Source organism: Coturnix japonica, chromosome 5, assembly GCF_054131305.1.
Source record: "Coturnix japonica strain WE chromosome 5, WE-NBRP24, whole genome shotgun sequence".
Classification (NCBI taxonomy): Eukaryota; Metazoa; Chordata; class Aves; order Galliformes; family Phasianidae; genus Coturnix; species Coturnix japonica.
The window spans coordinates 33,120,994-33,143,553 of record NC_140667.1 but is presented as its reverse complement, the minus strand read 5'-3'; the positions used below and the strand labels follow the sequence as shown (position 1 = coordinate 33,143,553).

At 35.2% G+C, this 22,560-nt stretch overlaps 1 long non-coding RNA gene across 2 annotated transcripts in view; it reads right to left on the bottom strand.

Annotated features, from left to right (window-relative positions):
- The window catches only part of LOC107315005 (uncharacterized), a 178,174-nt gene that overhangs the window by 9,710 nt on the left and 145,904 nt on the right, over positions 1–22,560 (bottom strand). The window contains exons 4-6 of one of the 2 annotated variants that reach the window (XR_014947215.1): positions 18,495–18,556; positions 6,718–6,781; positions 5,758–5,945 (exon numbers count right to left, since the gene is read on the bottom strand). This is a non-coding gene — a long non-coding RNA (uncharacterized LOC107315005). Of the gene's footprint in view, positions 1–5,757; positions 5,970–6,717; positions 6,782–18,494; positions 18,557–22,560 lie in introns of those variants that run through there. The other variant, XR_014947214.1, reaches the window with a different exon arrangement.

Here is a 22,560-nt window from a genome sequence, read left to right as displayed (position 1 = left end):
TTCCTAATCCTGACCTTCATCTTTCTCCCTGTATGGTGGGACCTTCACTACAGTAACGTTCAGAATTTCTGAAGAAGTTTACTCTGCAGTACATTTTTGAAGGAGTTTCACATGATTTTGCCACAGATCTGGCAATTCTATAAACTGCATCTAAGTATTTACTTGCAAATGCCAACCCACCGCTGAGTATACATTAAGGCACTGATGTTCACAGTATAGCTGATAGCTAGTGGAAATGAATTAATCTGTATTGACACATTTGGAAGTTTCACATCTTTTTCCACTTAACATGCTAACGTGATAATTGCTAGACTGATGATTTTTCCAGTGACACGTCTCCTTTTGTCAATATTTAGACCTGTGTATAGAAAGCTTATCTATCACACCTGGCTAATTTTCACTTAATTTAAAAATAAATGGAACATGTTTAGTTTGCAAGGTTAGCAGAACAAAAAGAGGTTTTTATAAACATCTTTCTTGAAACATTCTTTGAAGGATAGGAACAGATAACGACAAAAGGATACAAAGTCTGGCTGAAATAAAGCTGGATTCCACAAAACAGTCAATTATTTTAATGCCTAAATAAATCTAATTGAATGTTGAAGTTGAAACTTCATTTCATTTACCCTTTAATGTAAATGAAAGCAAAGATAATATTAAATATAAATAGCAATAAATATCCAATAAAATCTAAACAATTCATCTGGCATTCTTTTGTAGCATTTATTTGCTGTACACTGTTAGTGATTAGATAAGGTTTTGTCAGGGAATTAGCATAGTAGTATTTTGAGTACTTGAAGGAACTCAAAAATTATTAGCCTTAGTTTTGTTCAGCTTTAGTGCTATTTGCAGGACTGATCCACAGGAATGAGAATGACCCAACAGACCTGTAAGAATAGGTATCACAACCTTGAAATGAATAATTTAGCCACTAATTAGAATGGCTAAATCATTTTTTGCATTAAATACAACATTTCATCTACATGCAACTCTCATTCCTGCCATAGTTTTTCACATTTGTTTTGGGTTTATATGTATTGGGGTAGAAGGTTTGTTCTCTTTATTCACTTCTAAGATGAGTTGTGTTCGCGCTACTTAAGGCTTTTATTCTAAAACAGTACTTAGACAATTTTGCGTTATTGTGGTAAACACTGATATTCTACTCTGAAGACAGAGAATTCAGTCATGGTCAGCTTTTACTTGTTTTAAACAGCTGTGAAATCTTGCATGTAATACAAGGGTTTCACAGGATTTTCAGTGTGACACCTATCATGTATCATAAAGTTTTGAGGTCATTGAGTTAGTTTTTCTTTTTTTTCCCCCCACCTATTTCTTCAGATAATGAGAATGTATGTCACTATTTCTGCTTATGCAGAATAGGAGGGCTACTCTGAAAGTAATGCCTCCTATTTTATTATATTGGCCCAAGACATCAGTGGTGGATGGTGGTAGTATGGTAGTAGAAGTTGAAATTTCCCACCAATATTCCTGAGGCATTATCTTTGGAGCAGCCTACATACTTCAACATTATTGTGCAGGCCTTAAAAATCAAAAATGTCATTAAGTAGAAAGAAAACGTACTTTTGCAGTCAACAGTCTTGACCAAAATATGCTGAACTGTACTGAATTATTCAGTATTGCTAATCTTGCAAAGGACTTTGCAAGTCTTTTTGATACTGCTGAAAGGTTGTGTTGTAGCTTTACTATACCCTGCAGACACAGCTGAGAATCTGATTTTCTGAGTGGATAGTACGCTTTTTTTTTCAGAAAAATCTGAATTTCTTTCAATTCTCTGCCTGTTTCCCACCCAGACTAAGAGATTCATATGTCTTATTTTTGACAAAAAGAGCACATTTTCCTGATCCCACTGATTAGAAGTGCTGGAATATCAGCAGAACGCCTGTTACTTAAAAGGTCAGGATTAGAACTGATTTGTAACATTTCACAGGACTGTACCCGTAAACTTCTAGAAGCAATAAAACTAAACTGCAGCCCACACAATCATCTTTCAAATTTTGTCACAGTCTTGTGATAAATGCTTCATTTCTGTGTGCTTTATATACTAAAATTATTTGCATAGGCGCGAATCCGAGGATTTGTTGTAATAAAGATATAAATCTTTAGTTTTCATGTTTGTCACATAAATTTCACATTCCATTTAGATTTTCATAAGAGTTTTTAAAATGAACATTAAACAAAAAAGTCTAAAATGTATTTTAAAATTATTGCAATTTTGATCCCAAGACTGATTCAGGGAACATTTGATGATGCTTGAATGCTTGTAGTTGGTAATGCTGTGAAGCAGGGTATAGTTTTGCCAAATCCATGCTGCTTTTGGAATTACCAAATTTCTTTATGGGTTTGTTCTTCTGTAGGTGTATTTATACAGAAAGAGAACATTAGGACTGTGGTGGAGAAATACATAAAAACAACAGAAACTCTCTTTGCCTTAAGACTGGACAGTGTTATAATCACCCTCTACAGCTTTGGGAAACAAAACTCTTGGTTTTGCATTTAAATCTGTTTGGCAATATGCACTGTGTCTCCCAGCCATTTGGCTATTTGTAGAATTTGCTGTATTCAGGGGTTTTGAAATACTTTAAAACAAATTGAGCTGAATGGGGATCTTAAACCATTTCCTGATTGGTGTGTCTTCTAGCCCCTAATGTGCCTTTCTAGGTCTTAGTTATTTCCTTTTCATAAAAAAATAATTGCTCTTAAAAATGTCTGGTTGGATTTCTTTTGTAAAGAGAGCTGAACTGAGGAGCTCTAGGCAGATTAACTGGACTGCTTCGTTTAGTAGGCTCTGATCTTTGAAGAATGCTTCAAAAGTATGGAATAAAGCTCTTTTTCTTCCTATTTTTACATGGGCTAACAACTTCCCAGTCTTTTAATTTGCTGTCCTGTTGCATTAGAGTTCATTATCTTTGTGTTACAGTTTAGTAATTCTGTCTGAGTTCCTATCCTTTCTCTCTTCTGTGTCCCTGCTGAAAATGGCAATACAAGTAACACAGCAGAAGCTTGTATACAGACAGAAGATATAATGAGAATAGCACTTCTCGTGGGAATTAAATGCTGCATCGCAGGGTTTCATTTGCAAATATCTCCAATGGAAAAGCATATTTAAAAGTGCATTCAGATACACTGTTTGGAGTCTCTCCTCTTCTGTACTGTGCTTGCACTGTGCATGTTATAAAATAAGGGATGCAGTTTGAAGCTGGTTGAGGATTAGATGTGTAAATTCAGAGGATACAAAGTCTGAACATGGTTTTAAGGTAGAATAAGGACAAGCCTGACTTTAAATTTCCAATGGAATTAAAAAACAATTTGCAAATATTGTTTAACAATATCTTTACTTTAGAACCAAGTAATTAAAAGAGCAGAAACTTCATGTGATTTGAAGTTGTCAAATCTTTTTTGGCCAGATAATGACAAACTACAGGTCTTCTAATAACAATTCCTGAGATGATCATATTGGCTCTGAACACACAGATTATGTTATGAGAAGTCCAGATGAAGTTTTTTGCAACATAAAAAAGGCGGAGAGAATACATATAGATTTTATACATGAAAATGCTTTTAATTCAGTGAAATGGCTAGCTATTGTCATAATTGTATATATTCAGAGAGTTACTAACTGAAAAGAAAAAAAAAAAAGAAAGGATAGATTATGTGGAAAAATTACAATGGCTCTTGTGTGAGATGAGTTCCCTGTGACCTTCAAAGGATTTTCAATCAAATCATTTGCTTTTTTAATATGAAACTTTGGAAAAGCTTAAAATGTCAATGTAGGTGTTTTTTCTTTTAATGACAAAGAATGCAAAACTTCCAGAAAGGTAATCTTGACTTTCAAAGAGATCTTGTCAGTACTGTTGATGTCAGTATCAAAAGAAGTTAATAATTATCTGAAGAAAACACATTTCTCTTAGTTACTTTTTTCCTCATACAGAATTTCTCAGGTTAATCACAGAAGCAGATCTGCAGGGGTATGTACTGTACACCTTCACTTTTGCAGCACGCTGTCTAAATGCTACCAAGATTCATACAGGCAATTATAGCATTATACCTTCTCTGGCATGACTAAACTTACATTTGATAGGCTGCGAAAAGAAAAACCTAGTAGTTATCTTAAGCATATATTTCTTGTTCGGTATAATTATACCAAAGTAATGTTCTGATTTTTTGATATCTATAGGTCACATGCTTGGCCATGTTGTATAGCAGAGACTATAGCAGATGTTGAAAGTGAGCAAGAAACCTATAGAAAATTGTGAGTGAATTTCAGTTCTATATGATTAGTTTTTGCTTGAGAAAAATAAATCTCACCATTGCTGTAAGATGTCATGGGCATTTATTTAAGCCAGAATGGGCTCTTTTTTGTGGAGTACTGGTACTGATTTTGATCTGTATTCCACTTCTGAAAGCTCTGAACTCTTGAAGCTTCTTGAGGACTTCCCAACAAGAGTTTACTTTCTAAATGAATTGCTATCAAGATCATTCGGAAAATCTAGATGATGAAAGAACTAAAAATGCCTTGCTGCAAATGAAGCAGTGATCATTCTTTCTTTTCTATGAGGAAGAAATGAAATTCTAATACAGTAGTTCCCTTTGGACGCTTTTTAAAATTTCCTTCAGAATGCAATAGGATAGTTCTGCCTACACACCACTTTGGTTGGAATTGTTCGTGATGACGGAGACAATGACATCTTCGATTCTGTTCAACAGGAATTATCAGTGGAATAGAGCACAGCAACATTTATTCATTTATTTATTATGTTCCATTTTACAAAAATTTTTAGGGTTTTAAAGCTTAAAAAGGCACATCTTTTGCCTATTATGTTTCTTTCAAAGCTACATCCATGAGAAGTAAAAGGAGCCTGAAAATGCTATAAATTCAAAATTTTTCACATACTAATTTTCCCTTCTTTGGATTTTTCATAAAGACAAATTAGGCAGCACATTTCTGTGCCTTAGTTTCCTCAGCTGGAAAAGGAGGGGAAGAAAGATGCTGTGCTGACTCCCACGTGTATTTGGTGGATAAATGCATTTGAAGAGCTTGTATAGAAATCTTTACATGAGGATATTTACAATAACCATTGCTTTATTTTGCCTGGGCTCTCATCAAAAGAACACAGGGTTAATTCTGGAAGCTAATTCTTGGAGCTATGCTGTTGTATGAATCTAACCTTGGTATTATTCAGTGTTATGTTCTAAAAAACACCACAGTTGTTTTTTTCTGTTTTTCTTTTTCTTTTTCCTTTTTTCCTTTTTCAAATAGTACTGCACAGTAATTACAATTGCCATAGAGGCAGGAGCTAAGCAATTAAATTCTCCATAGGTGTCGCATGTAATTGTTCCTAGCGAATCAGAAGATTAAACAGGGCAACAATGCACAGCACAAGATAGCCTAAACTTAGTTTTTCCTGCAGAACTGCAAATAGTAGCAAATCAAAAGGCTGTTCTCTTCAATTACCACTGTATGAGGCATCAAGCTAAAAGCAGGCTCACTCTGTAATGTTTTCTATACAACTACAGTATGTACATACAATGCAAGCCTTTATGCACTACCTAATAGACAATATTATACACACAATTATTGCTAACTTTCATTTTACAGGAAGAAATCACTGGTGAGCCTAGGAAATTGGCCTCTCGGCTTCCCCAGCAAGCAATATGTTGACTAAACTAAGGGAACAGTTTTACTTCCTGAAGCCAGTAGAGACTATTTATACTTAAACACATTTCTTCACAACTTACAGTATGTTGTATTAGGTGAGAGTCTGTGCACTGGATGGACTGCAGCCTCTGTGAGGTTTGCAAGCTGGAGCTTGTGGAGCACTTCAACAAGTTTACACATTTCCTCTCTCTCTTTATTGGGAAATCAGCTACCCTGCTGATCAGGAGCCCAACTGGGACTTGAACTGAAGTCGTCAGAAGTCAAAAAGCTGGAACAATAAAAATGATGTAGGCTGTGGAAAGGAAATGGACATTCTTGTACTTCATCGTAATGTACTGGTTCAGTCAGTAAATTTACATATATGTATTGCTCTGAGCCAAAATAAGTATTGGTGCAAGACAAAATATCTGTCATCTGCTTTTGCCAGGATTTTATAGTTTCACATCATTATTTCTTTAATCAGCTTTTCAAGAGCTGTAAGGCAGCAAGCTATCCCAGTAATGAGTTTCTTCCTATTGTAGGTTAACTGCTTGTTGAGATTTCCATTCAGCTGGAGAAACCATCTTGCTCTCTGACATGTTTTTACTGATTATCAGGGTTACTGGGTGCACTGTGCACTGAATTATAATTGGCAGCTATATATTTTTAGTGAGAAAAATGGGAAGTGCTTCTCATGAAATCCTTGGGAATTCAAGTGCTGTCTATGAGGCAAAACTGATTCATAAGATTTAATGATTCACACATCAGACGAAAATTATAAATCAACTTTCCTATTTACGAAATGCTCACCTGAGGCATAAACAAAGGAAATGAAGTTGCGAAAATCCTCTGAACATACAATTATTCATGCTGTTATCGTGAGTATTGTTTTAATTACTGTACAAAGTCACCAGCTTACAAATGGATTTTAACTTTCAGCATATTAACTTGCTTTATCTACAATCTGAAATAACTCAATTGTACTAAAAAAAAAAAAAACACCTAAAAACTGCATTTTATGTCTTTCTCATCGGAATATTAATACAGCAAATAATGCTTACCTGGATTAATAAACTGCAAAGTTGAGATGCAAGAGTGGGAAAAATGACTGTGTCAGTAGATTATCTGAAAGATAGGAAGAGAGAGAAGCCTATGTAGTTTAATGCCACTAACCACAAAGATGCACAATATCAGATTCTATAATGACAGAAAGAAATACATTAGAATACATCAAACTTTTATTAATTACAGTCAAATAAGCAATCTCACTCATCTAGAAAGTATAGGTGCTATCTTTGCAGCCATAGTTATGAAATCTATTAATTCAATGTCTTGAAAAGACAGGAATTATAGCGAGAGCCCTCAAATCATCACAGTCAAGCCAGCTGGGGGGAAAAAATGAATTCTCTAAAGCAGCTGATATTTGCTGCCAGTTAATTAAAAGGTAATGTCCACAATCCAGAATTTCATTAGTAAAAGGCAGGTAATAGGATAAAGAGAATCATTAAAGAAAAGAGAATCATCAAGAAATACTGTAGCCAAGGTAACATCAGGTTTTTGTGGAAATGAGATGCATATTCTTTGCAACCATTTTATTAGTGATGACCACTCTAAGCAAAACACAGTCTTCATTAAATGCATCAGCAAAGAAGTTGCATCTATATTTATTCCACTAGAAATGTTTTAAATGCTGTGGAACGATCCAGTCTAAAGATTAAATGCAATGTAGATTTTTTTCTTCCTGATTTGCATGAGGTGATAAGCCACTGTTAATCTACAAATAGTAGAAAGAGAGAAAAGAAAAATATACTAATAAAGATATTGCAGTGGAACAATCTCAGTGGCTCAATGTTTCAGTCTATTTTCCTTCAAATATAGCTTGATTTGTAGTTGTTTGTACAGTTATGAAGAGAGCAATTTTATTAGTTCACTGCTGAAAATTCTGATTTACATCTTGTACAATTAAGTGATGAGTTAGACTCAATCACATATTAGTCTCCATTACCCTAATGCAGAATTGAAGGTGACCTCAATGCACTTTTTACACTGAACATAAAAAAGCATTCTGAAAATTCTGAAAATTTTGTGCTGTGTCTTGAGAAAAGCAGACCTCAAAAGACATAACACCACTCAAACTTTCACTCTGGAAGCTGGTGGTATGACTAAACCCTGTTTCCAGTGAAACTATAACTAATTCTGGATTTACACCATCATACATTTTAGAAATGTAGCCTGTAGCCATCTGATAAAAAAGGGTAATCCTGCAAATACAGAAGGAGTATTTTAGGATGAGAAATAGTCTAACTTGTGTGCTGAATAGCTATGTGGGAATTTGCTGCAGTAATTACCCTCCTATCATTAGTGACAAGTAATTGCTATAGCAACCCCACTGCCACCTGTCTCACACACTCTTTCTCTCTCTCCCTCTTTCAAACACACACACTCGCACTCTCTGTCTCTGCATATTCATAGTATTGAAACAAAAGCAGAAAAGCTAGTAGCTTAATGTCATTTATTGAATCACTGTTTTTTCTAATCAACAAAATATAACCTCCTCCTCCCTTGCCAACTCCTCATAAATATTTATTAAAAATAAAATGTTTGTGTTGTAGAAAATAGTGCTGTTAACCAAAGTATCTCGATTCAGCATTAATTCTCTGAGGGAAAGAAAAGAGAACTCTCACAGCTTGACTTCTTTTTTACTTTATTGCTTACACTGGGCCTGAGACTGATTTCACAGGTAAGGATGTGAAGTCTAACAAAGACAACCGTATAATATATGTAAAACTGCTTTAGTATTCACAGCCAGGGCCACTGAAATTGGTTCTCTTTCCTTTAGACTCATCTAAAAGACCACGTAAATCTGTTTTCTGCGGCATTCTGTCAGCACCAGGCATCACATGCAAGCACTTACAATTTGTACCAAATATTTTAATCTCTTAAGCAGTAGGTTGAGACTGAAGAAGAGATAGGAAGGCTTCCCCATAGCATCACCTCACCCTGGTTCCGGTCCTCTGTTTTGCTACTGGTCTTGGCAATATCAATGGAACTTTATTTTGAAACCTTTAAATAATCTACATAGTATCAGTTTGTTGTGTCTGAAAACATTAGATATTTCCTATACCCTATATTTGGGCAGTGAAAGAAGAGGTGAGAACTGGTGCTGATCCTTCTCTTCTATAGCATCCAAAACTCCAGGCTTGCACCCACAGTTACAAGCGCTCTCCATAGTCTAATGCTCCTGTTACATCAGCATAGGACATAAAACTGGCTAAGAGCTTTATCTCCACTAGATGTCCCCAACATACCAACAAACAGTTTAGATGTACAAAATTAACAGTGCTAGATCTCTCTCTAACCCTATCACTCAGCATGTACAAATGTGAAGATGAGATAAAACAGCATTTTAAATACGAAAGAACTGTAAGGAAATGCAAGAACAGCATGCCTTGACATAAGCCATTTGTATCCCACATGCTTATTCCACATCTTGTGATCAAAGGAGACTATTCATATGTCATTCTTAATGTATATGTTTTTGTTTTTGTGCTTTTTTTTTTTTTTCCCCCTTAATTGAGGACATATATGTATGTTCTCATTTTGTTCACTCCTTTTGTTGTTAATACTGCTGAAGAAGAGAATGGAAATCTCTACAAAACTGCAGGGGCATTCTTTTATTTTTGGGGATGAACAAGTCATATGAAATATTATTTCAGATAATGCCTTGATTGGAAAAGTGAATCTATGCTATTTATTTATGGAAATGAGCCTTATGATTTCCAGAGTTTTGCTAAATAGAAAATGGATTTTATAAATATCAGATCAATGTGGTAGTCTTCATTTTAAGATTCCGTTACAAACTTTCAAGAAGGGCACTGTAAGGCGTGTGCCCCCTAACTCCACAGACCAACCCACAGACATCTGCTAGCCACCCGAATGTTTTGTCTATTTTGTTTAGAAACAAACAAGAGGAAAATTGTTTGCAGTCATCTTAGCTTTTAGAGTGGACTGGTTGGCTTGTCTTGTGAAGTAAAGGCAGCTTTCAATAAGGAAATCCATTTACTGTCCCTTTTACTATTTGTCTCACCTATATCTGATTAAATTATTCATTCTTCCTATCTCTAGACAATATGGCCTGTCAAAATACAGGGTTTGCAAGCAGAAAGTAGTATTCATTTTGTAGACACTAGCAGTTGTTCTGTGCTAGATCTTTAAGTAGTATACATTAATCATAGAAATCTGTTGGTAAATGAAGTCCTATATTTGGTCACCCACGTGTCTTGAATTATTTCACGTATTTGAGAATTACATGGATACTTATACTACAATTTAAAAAGTTGTACCCCTTAACAGTCGGGAATAATTTTAAGACAAATGAACAACAAAAAAGAAAACATGAAACTTAGCACGCTGTCTCAAAAACTTTACAGTAAGAGTTAAAATGCTAAAATTTTAGTAATGTAAATTGTTAAATGAAACACTGATATCCCATAAATTTTTTTTCTTTTTATCAGAGTACTGATTATGTCATCAAGATTAAAAAAATAGGTTACTGAAATTCACCCCCTTTTTTATTATATTATGTGTTGTTGTTTATCAGTTTTACACATTCTGCTCCCTGAATATCAATACAAAGAGGTAAAAATGTTAAATGTGCTGAAAATCATGTGTTATAAAAACTGAATCTTAACATTAGAATACATTAAACTAAAGCTCACATCACCTCATATTATATCACATTCCTATCAGAGCAACCTTGTATTCTTTACACTAGGGCATGATTTAGGATTCATCAGCCTACAGACAGGAAATAAATAGGTTTTCTACGTATTTTGCTCTACTCCCCTTCCAATTATCTCTCAGATTCCCACCAATGACAAATCAGAACCTAATCCCAACAGATGTGCATAGTTTTAAAATCATTTGATGTTCATTTCACCCTTGTAACTATCTATTAACTTAAGATGAAAAGGAGATAAAGAGTGTGTTTAAATATCCATCAGAAATAATACTGCAGTATGAATGAGTTGCAAGGGATATATAGCACCCTACCACTGCATTCTTCACATTGTCAGTACATTCAGCCATTGCCCACTGCTGTGACACAATAAGAGATTCTTGTGACACTGCTCCACGATAAGTTGAGACTGTTTAACTTTTAATGAAAAATACATGTCTTCTTATGGATTCAGACCCCTATCTGGAGTCCCTCAGAAAAACAAATTCCAGAGATTTTCCTGAAACTTACTTGAACAATTCATTCCATTATTTCTGCTCTCAGCTCAGTAATGAAGACACATTTATAAAATTTACCTCCAGAACATCAGTGCCCAAATAAAGACAAAAACATGTGATGGTAAGCATTAAAATCCAGTAACTGGTGAAGACTCAAGTATTTAACAGCACACAAACTTGTTATTTTTGCTCCTCCAGCTTAAAAGCTTGACCTCCTCCTGATCGCACTAATGTAACAACTCCTCCCAGAGGAAGTGGCAGGACTTTCCTGGGGCTTATTCTAGGAGATTGTACTCTCCTATCATCAATCGATGCTTGCAAGAAAACTGACAACAGTGCTTCCTTATTTGTTGACAGAAAAAGTATTTGCAGCTTTTAAGTCCATGGGCAGAAAGGGTGGTTATTTCTCTAACGTAATAGAAATAAGAGAAGAAAATATCCAGTTCACACCTGACTGTGGGTTCTGCAGACCTAAGGATCATTCTATTAAAGTCAAAGCCCATTAGCAGTGTGTAAACAACATCTTAGACACTGACTGTTCATGTTGAATATATTTTTAAATGTTTTCAGTTTTCATTCAAGGCAGAAATGTCAACACTTTTGCCAGACAGTAAAGGGCAGACATTAAAGGGTGCTACAATCTTGAGGCTGCCATCTGGTATGTTTGAGTGCCAGTCCTGATGGAAAGGAGAGGTGATACTTAAGAAGGATGCAAAAGGATAGGCAGTGGGAGGAACTGAAGGGGGAGAGTCTTTGTCAGGAATTTCTGTTGCTCTTTCACATTAACTTTTCACTAAAATCTTGCACACAGATGATAATTTTATTTTTTTTTTTTGTTCTGGAGTTGGAAACTGCTGACCTCTCAAAATCTGTTTGTTATCTTATGAAATCTCAGTGCCTTATACATGTGATTCAAATACAAATAAAGGATTCATGGCATTTATAACATCTCCTACAGAAGGCATATTGATGGAGATTCATGAGTCACAAACAAATTGCACATGCGAAAGCAAACTGTATTGGAACACATTGCACTTCCATCCAGAGGCTGCTTTATGAAGCTAAATACTATGTCTTACTTATTATGGAGGAAAACTGTATTTTAAACGGTAGTGAACTGTATTCTCTGACACAAATAGATGAGGAAAGTTCTTTCCTTTTCGTCTGTTGACAAAACACGGGAGTACCACCATCCCAGTAGTACAGAAAAGGTTTGAGAATCCCTGAGAATGCAGATTGTGTTCTTTCCTCACCACCGTACTTCTGCTGATAGTACATTCCAAAGTCATGCCCAGGTAAGCAGGGACAAGGAAGTCGGAATGTATTTTACCTTTTCTGTTAAAGATCAGTGGTTCTATGTCCCTTTTTGAACAATCACTTTCATCCTTAAAACGTCAAATCTACATTTTTATCCAGAGACATTTGGTGAGCTTCTGGAGTTCTAGCTGTGATGACAGATACTTGGAATAATTTTGCCTAAAACTTGGGAATTATTTGCCAGATATTAACCATTCATTCCACTAATGAAGGCAGATGGATTCCTAAAGGCTAGCCACTTTCTAGAAAAGAGCTGTTCCTTGCGATATGGTTGATCAAAATTCAGAATAAATTGTGCTTCAATAGATTTATATATTTAACTGGATACTAGTTTATTTACTGTTATAGCTGAAAGAAAAGGTAATTAATATGGAAAGAGGTAGGCCAAGAAGTTAGCTGTATAAATCAGATCAAAAGCAACAGGCTACTTGGTGCTGCAAACTTAACCATTAAAGACAGATGTTTCCATTTGATTTTTACCTCAAAAAATAAGTTTAAATATCTCTCAAGATAGATCATTTGGAAAATGATGCAAAATTGACTGGTAAGTTAGTTACAATCTGCATATTACTTCCATCTCTTTGCAGACTGTTCATATTTTTAAAGTGCAAATCTGGGGTGTTGTGTTCAGGGGTTCTCAGGGAAACATTCTGGCACTGGCAAAAAGGAAGCTGCCCAGGAATTTAAAGAAAAAAAAAAGGCCACTCTTCATCTCACTTTCACTGCTAAAAAAGAAAACTGGGGCAGTTTGTAGTAAGGACAAGTTGGGATAAATTTTCATCACTGTATCACCTCTTCTATGTCTCCACTCCCAATCTCATTCATTCACATCTAGCTCAAGTCTTGCCCTCTTGTGTCAGCACGCATGCAAACAATGTCAGTTTTGACAACACAAGTCAAACATTCTTAACTCAGAATCTCCTGTAATTTTCCAGTCATTAGCTTAAAGATCTGTAACAGAACTTAAGCTCTCACTTCAGAAATACATCCCCATTTCACAATATGATTTTTTCTTCCTCCTTTTCATCACTTGACACTTTGAGGCTCAGCATACTATTTTCCTCTGTTCTTTCCTATACCTCCTTCCAAGATGAAAGCCTTTCCTTAGGCTTCTAAACTTATTTTCCTTTATTATTAAGTCCATAAGTCACCATACCTGTACATCTCACACATGCACACCCACTGTCCTTTACTTCCTCTTGCTGAGTGAAAAGTCTGAACATATGGCTATAAAGGCAGTAATGATTTTTATGTTCAGGGAGGTTACCTGTATAAGTTAAAGATTTTGTCTTTCTTCCCAACTCTCTACTAATCTGTCGTAATATGTTTCACAGATTCCACAGAATTGGTGATTCTGAGATTCACAGGAAGAAGAGCATAAACTTTATTACCAAATTTTAATATGTTCTGATGGAAAAGATAGTAGGCAGTAACAAAAGGATTATCTGCCAGGAAAACTGACTAGAGCAGTAACAGCATAGAGATACCAATTTTTCTCCGACTGTAACTTGGGAAATGTATTAGAATTGAGAATAAAATACTGGCAGCCCACCACAGAAACAGCATCAATTTATAAGCTGTCATATACAATAAATGCTCAAAAGTTAGACTTTCAGGAAGAACATGATATTCAACAAAACATGATATTCAACATAACGTTCTGATTGATTCTCAGAACACAAACACAATCTCTCCAGTGCAGTGGCAGTACAGCCATTAACAGCAGAAAACCTGAATGCCTTGGAATTCAGCAGAGACAAAAATCCACTGACTTTTATAACATTTTACATCTCTACAGATTCAGCACACGGAGTAGAAAATACAGACTTTAAAATTTAAAGTTAAGCAGTAGATGAAGAGCTGTGAAATCATGGAATTGAAATCACAATCAAAATCATTGTAACTTTTATCCTATAAGTTTTTAATCTGCTCCTTTTAATATTTGCTATTAGTTTACTAGTTTATTTGGAAAGTACTTCATTTAGTTTGCATTCAATTTAATATCGTAGTTGTCCTAAAAATCAGTAGCATGTTGATGAATGCTGATAAATATTGATCCCAACTGTGTTAATATGGTTTAAACATTTAGCAAGAAGGACTTTTAGGAAACTTAAGAAGGAAATAAAATATAGAAATAAATATAAGCTGATCCAAATACAGGCATGTTAGTACAAGGAAGTTATGGAGTCTCCATTTGTGGGCATAATCAACACATGGCTGGATACAGCCCTAGGAAACCTGCTGTAGCTTACCCAGCTTGAGCAAGGAGTAGGGCTTGAGGTCCCTTGCCACATCAACTATTCTGAGATTCAGGGATCCTCCTGTGCTAATTCCCACATCGCTGCTGACCTGAACAGGAAATCCTTGGTGTGTTCCTTATTATTTTGGTCTTAACATATGTTCTTGTGTGGGGCTGTTTGTAAGTTACTGAAAACAATGAAGAGACACTGCATTCCCAGCAGAAACAGGCAAGGAAATGAACTTCTCAGATGATACAGTGAAATGAGTGTCTCCATGTGCCCATCTGAAACTTCATTTAATCAGCTAAGGTTTAGAGTCAGTTTACAATTACAGTAATCCATTCCTTTATTGTCTTTTTGCAAGTGAAAATAATATTGAAAGCATTGATGACATTTTTGATATTGCCATAATACATAAATACCTTGGTGGAACAGAAGCTATCTGAATCTGGGCCTTTGACTGTACCTATGTAAAGCTATATCAAAACAATGAAAAAAATATATGCTAAAACCATAAGGTGATTAAAATGTCAAGAAGTTGTAAAACAATTTTGTCAGTAATAAGAAAGCCTACACAAGAAATCAAATTTTTGAAAGAAATTAAATTGACCAAATATTCAAGAGTAGCTAGGGAACAATGATTTTACTAATTTGAAAGAGTTTGGGCCTGATTTTTCAGAGCACTTAAAATAACAAGCAGAGATCCAACTCATTTCAGTCACAGCTGTGATCATTTGGCAGTTCTATGTATCTGCCAAAGATGACTCAAATAGGTACCCAGAAATGTGGCCATTTTTAGCTGCCATTAGCAGCCATATGACAAAATTCTGGTTTGAGCTATTCCATCACCATCACATTAGAATTCTGTGGTAGATTCAGTTCACACTGTCACAATTCAAATTCCTCATCCTTCACCTACCAGTTCCATGCTCCTACAGGCCTTCCCAGTTGCATGATGGATAAATCAGTTTTCTAGTGATAATTCATTCTTTTTCATAGTTTATCCTTGATATACACCCAGAACGGAGTGTAGTGTATTTAATTAGGCAAAATGTGAAGAAATTCTACCCTGAACAGCTACGCAGGGACTATAATCTAAAACTTACACATCAGGGCTGAACTGAGTGCTAAATCAATCTCATTTACTGAGTTTCTTGGGTTGTTTTTTCTTACTTTTTTTCTTTTTCTTTTCTAGTTTTTCTTTTTTTTTTCCCTTTAAGTTTCTAGCTTAGAAAATTATCATCCTCGCACATAATCACCAGCACAGAGATTTAGTTAGCTACTGTCCTTCAGCTGATGCCATTAGCCATTGTCTCAGCATGCTCTGCAGATATTTTTTTCATAGCAGAATAATTCTAGAACAATTAAAAAGGAAATAGCATACTTATGTCAGTGGATTGCTACCCGGTAGCTAATGAGATTGTGGTCTTTGCAGACTTGTATGCAGTTTGTTGCTGGCATACCTGAACTACTTCTGGTTTTGGGCTGGTCCCTGTAAAAACAAGTGCATTATACTATGGGCCTACCAGCAGCTGGGAGGAGCTGAAGCATGCCTAGCACTCGCAGTGCCCTGCACTAAGAAGTTGATGTTGAAATCATATTGCCCAATTCTAAAACGTTCTTCCTAGGATCTAGAATGTGATATTAATTAGTACAAGATAAACTGTAATACCTAGAGCAGGCATGTCCAACCTATAGAGTGCAGCCTGGCAGAGCTTGCAGTGTGGCCTCCCCCTGCCCTACACCATCATGGTGGCAGCTCTGCCCTACCGAGTCACCTGGCCTATCCCTGGGTGCTCAGCCATTGCTCAGCAACAACCGAACAGCAGCCTGCAATAGTCACTGTAAGGAATCAGGACTCAGGGAGAGCACAGAGCAGTGCCAACTCAAATTGTGGCAAATAATTGTATGCATTTTGATACAGTGGCTAAATAAAATCCTGCAAAACACACAGCCTTGCTCTCTGTTTTACTAAAGGAATATGAGAATAGGATTCAAGATCACTGAAAAAATCAATTTATACATATATATATGTATATATATATGCAACTCCAATTTCATTTGACATACACACATGACCTACAGATTTTCAAATGGAACCAAAAGGGAAAATTGATCGTAGCTCTTAACAAGAATTTTATAAGACCTATCTTACTAGAGAGAAAATATCCATCGCTTCAGAATCATGTCTTATTTACATCACCACTTTTTGGCACTATGTACATCTATGAACAACTATTTTCAAAATCCTTGAAAATAGATCCTTCTTATTCTTCCTTCTTCAAGGAAGGGTAAAATTTCATCAAAAATCTCTGAGCCTTGAGAGCTCACTAAGAATTGCAGCCACTTCCATTGAACTGGAATGATGCACTGGTTTCACAAAAACAAGGTCAAATATTCCACTATTGTTATGGTTGTTGGTTTTATGTTTTTTGTTTTTTTACACTTTAGAACAAAATATTTTGAAAAAAACTTTTTTTTTTTTTTTTTTTTTTTTTTTTTTTTTTGCTTAGATTCATTAACTGTATCTTATGTTTTATATGTAGCCCTGGACAATTCCGCTTCATTCCGTGTGGCAAATGAATGAAGCCAACACGTTGGACACATGATCTACAGTTTCATAAACTGACAGTATCTAACTGAACAAAATTCAGGTTTCTGATCCAAAGCATGTATGAGCTAATAATTTCACATTACCTGCTGTGAGATTTTTATATTGTTAACAACTATTTTAAAAGTACTTAAAATTCAACTTCTGACATGAGAATTTCAGTCCAGATTTAAAAAATATAGCAAATTTAAATGCAAATCAAAATTGAATATTAAAAGGGCAGCCATAAGTCTTCTAAAATTATCTTCTAAAAATAGTGTGTGTGAAAATGATCATATACAATTACTACCTTTTTGTTAGCCTACTTCTTATTCACTTTTTTTAATGTGTGTGTATGTATGTGACTCCATATTGTCAAGGAGCTATTCTTGCATAAGTAATTTCAATAAAATATTAAAGGGAAGATTGAGAAACTTCTCAACTTTCTGTATGGAATAGATACATATTCTCAAACAGAAAACATGACTTTCTCAAGTGATGAGTAAACCAAAGACTGGGGAAGAAGTTTGGTATTGTTGTCTTTCATTATATTAATAATATTTTATAATTTATGGTAGTGATGCATAACCTTTCATGCGTGTTTACAAAGTAATGACATAATTGTTCATGCTTACATGATAATTAAATGTGTTGGTGTTTACAATTAGATGTAATAACATAAAGATGGTCTGAACATTTGCCAATGTATCCTCTATCTGGATCTTTTAAAAATAATATACAGTAGCAACTAATTAGGTGACTAATCTTTATGGCAATTTACAAATGGTCTGTACAGTACACACACTAGCAGACATACATAAACACATTAACATTCTTACCTTTCTAAACCTAATTAGATGGATAAAATCAGCACCTTAGTTCTGTCTAAGGTACACTATCGTTACAGAACACCTGACTAGATTTAAATTGAAATATAATGTAACTGTGAAATACTTCATAATATCTTTTGCATTATTTGACCTAACAAAAATTTGCTTAGTATGTGGACTTTTATGTACATTTTAGACTAGTAGCATGAATCAATCAGCTCCCATAGAGGAACAACAAAAAAGGTCATTTATATGTCTGACATAGAATTTGCATAAGAATAGATGTTTGTTTGTATTTCAATAAGGAGAAAGGTGTTCCTTTTTCTCTCAGACAGAAAACTTTGAAAGATTTTTTTTTTTTGCAGTGACAGTATAAAGAACAAAACACTGTAAGTATTGTTGCTTCAGAAAAATGTACAACACAATCTTTAACCATTGCAATTAGTCACAATTTTGTTACAGAACAGGGATAAATCATAGGCTATTTAAATATCTACAAGTGAATACTAATATATTTCTCTTTTCAAATGCTCTTTTCGCAAAAGCTTGGTTTAAGTTTTCAAAGGTTGGAGATTAACGTGGCTGCTGCACATTTCTGAACAAACAAACAGTTTATTAAAACTGACCTGTAGGAAACTTGAACACAGCAGGAACTTAATAACCTTTGTTCATTGCAGCTTTATGGAACCTAGGAAAGAGGACAGTGCGTAAGTACTGCTTAACACATTTGATATGTTACAGTTGTAAAACTGTAACCATGAGCAGCTAATCTAATTTAAAAAAAATCAGAAGTGATTATTAAGCTTCAAGGGAGCTGTGAACAAGTGTTAGTGATTGAAGAATATGTGGGACTTCCATTCAAACAGTCAAATTAAGTGATCAGCCCCTATTTAGGAGCCTTTTCAATATATTTTATGCCCCAGGGAATCTAAATCCAACCAAGAGCCATGGCCTGTGGTTGTTCTGCCTACATTTGCAACAGCTTGAGGTATGCCATCTCACATGGCTTAGGGAAATTGCTGCCAGCATAAACCAAATAATTCCCTCCCTCTGGTCCTCAAGAATAGCTGGAAAGTGTAATCTCTCATTATCAAACCTTCTGCTTTATTCTGTCCTGTTATAGCTCAGTGTCATTGGCCTTGTTCACAGTCATCTCATCTTATTTTTTTAATGTGACAGAATTGCATTCAGCGATCATGAGCTTGACAGATACATATCCGTAAAAGAAAAAATATGAAGGGTAAATATGCAAGGATTTCATTCATGTTTAATACAAAGATGTATGCACTTTTGCCCAAGCATGTTCACACATCTCATCTGAACAGAGAAAACATTAATTATGATGTAACTCTTCTGTATATTCTTCTCTAGAATAATAAAGGTGGCATTTTCCTTGAAATTTCCTTGTACTTAATGCTCATTCTCTTAATTCTAATGATTTCCTCAAACATATTCTTTAAACTAGCTTCAAATTTCATCAGTAAGACCAAACCTTGAATTTCAGCTCTGTCAGGAACATTCTATTTGGAGCTAAGTCTACAGTAAACTAATAAATGAGTAACTATTTTCTACTGTCATAAACCAACCCAAAAGCATTATCTTATCGTTCACTGTTCATACAGACAATCTAGCATATATTTTCCCAGATAAGGAGTTTCAGATATAATTACTCAACTTTATTCAAATTACTTCACCTAAATCTAATTAGCAACAGGAATGTCCTGGTTTACCAGTCTCACAACATCTCAGTAACCTGAAAGCATTAGGCTTCACACCTTTTCTTCTCCTGTTACATAATCCTGAAAACACTGGAATTATACAGGAGAACCAAGTTTGTGAAGCGTCATAATGCTAGTATTGAACTGGAAAGGTTGGAGTGATGAAACAGAAGAGTGAAGCTTCTCTACAGAAAATCTAAGAAACATTTGAGGAATGTTATATGCATTTCTATATCCAAACCCTAATAGTTTTACATAAGACTACGTACATTTATTTTTTTTTTCTTTTTCCTCTTCTTGATAGGTAGAGTGTCATGTAACTGTAAAGAATGATGACTAGAAATAAACAGGAGAGAAAAAAGATACAGCTGAATTTAAATACCTCAAAATTTATCCTGAAAGTTGACTCAAGTGGCCACCACAAGAAACTCAGTTCACTTAAACTCAGTTGCTCTTTTCTTTGAAGTGGGATGCAAGTTTTCGAGAAGATATCAGATGAAAAAGAAACAGTAAAAGATTTACAAACTCAGTGTTATCAGATCCCTTGAACACAGTGCTCTCTACCAAACATATTTTGGAATGCATCAATGCTAGTTGCTTCCACCTTCAGCTCTTTTGAGCAAACTCATTTGGTAACAACTAGGGTCAAACCTCTCCCTTTCTCTCTACCTCCCCTAAGCCCTGACTGATTTTGAATGAGCCCAGCTTATTTTCCCCCAACAATCAGCATCTAGAAGCTGTTACGATGAAGTGAGTAAATGGAATGCCTGGGTCAGACCATCTTCCACACTCCAATTATTGTGCATTGATTAATTTCTACTACGTGTATCTGTTCTTCCTGCAGGACCAAGGCCATCTGGTGTTGTTCTCTCTGTTTTCTGGAATAATTTTAATGTGTATCTATATCTTCCAAGTTAACTTATTGGACTTATTTGACTCATCATTCATTTTACTGCATTTAATCAGATTAGAGAAAACGTTAAATGAAAGAAACTTTAAGTACAGCAAACAATTTTATTATTCTTCTATTAAACATAATTACTTATTTTTCCGTCCTTATTGCCACATAACTGATGTCCATGTAAAGCTTTCTGAAAAGTATAAATATATATTGCTGTGTTTTAAGTGTCAAATCATACTTTAAGGTTCATTAAGGGTTATGATATATTTTCTGTTAAAATGAAAGCATCTTTAAAACCAAAAATTACCAGTCTGTGAAGCAGGATAATTAAATCATTTCAATATCTCCATGCTGATTTCAGCAATAAACAGAAAGAAACTTCCGTAGGAAACAGAGTAGTAGTTGCAATCAGATGTTTGTTCCATGTCCTCAGTTTTATTCTTTGTTTTCCTTTTTAAAATTGCATACACACAGACAAACATCACAAGGAGCTACCACCAATGCAGACAGTGTGATTAACACTCATCATATTATCTAGGGCTGTTTAAACTTTCCCTATTGTGCCAGTCATTTCAAAGCTGCTATCTTGCAAAGTTAGATATCTTATCTTTAAATCCAAAGCCATTTAACCAACACATTCACTATTCTCAGCAATTGTGCAGAAACCTGTAGTGACATTTCACCAGAAATAACATTTAATTCAGTAGCAGAAAAAAAGTTGGTCTCTGAATAATACTCATTTTGAGGAAGTACATATTGATAGTTTAATATTGGGTTATATTTAATATTTAGGTTATACCTGACAAAGATGTAGTTTGATGGCCCCTATAGTCTTTGACCATGCAAAATATGCCTGGGTGAAGATATGTATTATTTAGAAATGATGTCTAGATTACTGACCTCTCTTTTACAATTTTTTTTCCTTGCCAAGAGGAAATTTGTTTCTATTCTGCTACTTAACCCCATCATATACTTGCATAGCAAAGCAGATGATTTATATGGATTGCCAGACTACAAACAAGATCAAAACTCATCTGGTGTAATACCTCATTTTGGACTGTGAGAACATGGATATACAAACAACCAATGCTGTAGACATGAATTGCATGGGCTTGTGTAAATCCATTCTGTAATTTAGGTTTTATACTAAGGTTTTCTACTTGAAGTTGTATGTGATTTTAGAGATTTAAACATTTTTTGGTCTTACAGTTTTTGTATGCATCTTTCAATGCAGTTGTTTTGGAGTACAAGAGAGAATCTGAAGAGCTCAAACCTCCATCCTATGTTGGATTAATAGTTTCTGCTTTTACTGACTTTGATGCAATTTTTAAATAAACCAAAATTTACAACAAACCTGGATAATCCTTGATGATTTTCTTAAAATAGATTCTTTCCATTCACAACAATAATGTGATTTTCTTTTCTCCAGTTTTTATTGTGAATTATACTTAGGAGGAAATCTGGTCAGTATTTTTTTTTTTTCCATTTGCCCCATATTTTAAAGAAAATATCATAGAATGACATTACAAACGTCACACAATTCTTTGTTAAGCATCATAGATTAATTTACAAAAGCACATTGCAAAAACCACTATGCATTTCGTTGAATGTCCAAAAGGGTCCCACCACTGGCTAGGGTTGAGCCATTGAGTGATATCAGTTGCATCTCTATGAGAGCAGATTTAGGAAAGCAAAAATAATGCTGTTCAGCAGCAGCTGGGAGAGAGAAAATATGACAGAGAGAATCCCACAGACACTAAGTTCAGTGAAGGAGGGCAGAAGATGATTTAGGTGCTGGGACTAAAGCCCACAGTGGAGAATATCATAGCCCACGGAGAAACCCCACAGGAGCAGCCTCAGGCTGGAGTGGCAGCCCATGGAGGGGAACCTACAGTGAGGAGGGAGATCTCAGGGAGCTGCATCCCACAGGAACCCATGCAGGAACAGTGCTCTCCTAAAGGGTGTTCCCATGGTATGGACCTGTCTTGAAGCAATGTTTGAAAAGCCACAGCCTTTCAGTTCAGGTCAGTTCTTCAACATCATCCCATAGGAGAGACTTCACATGTGTCAGGG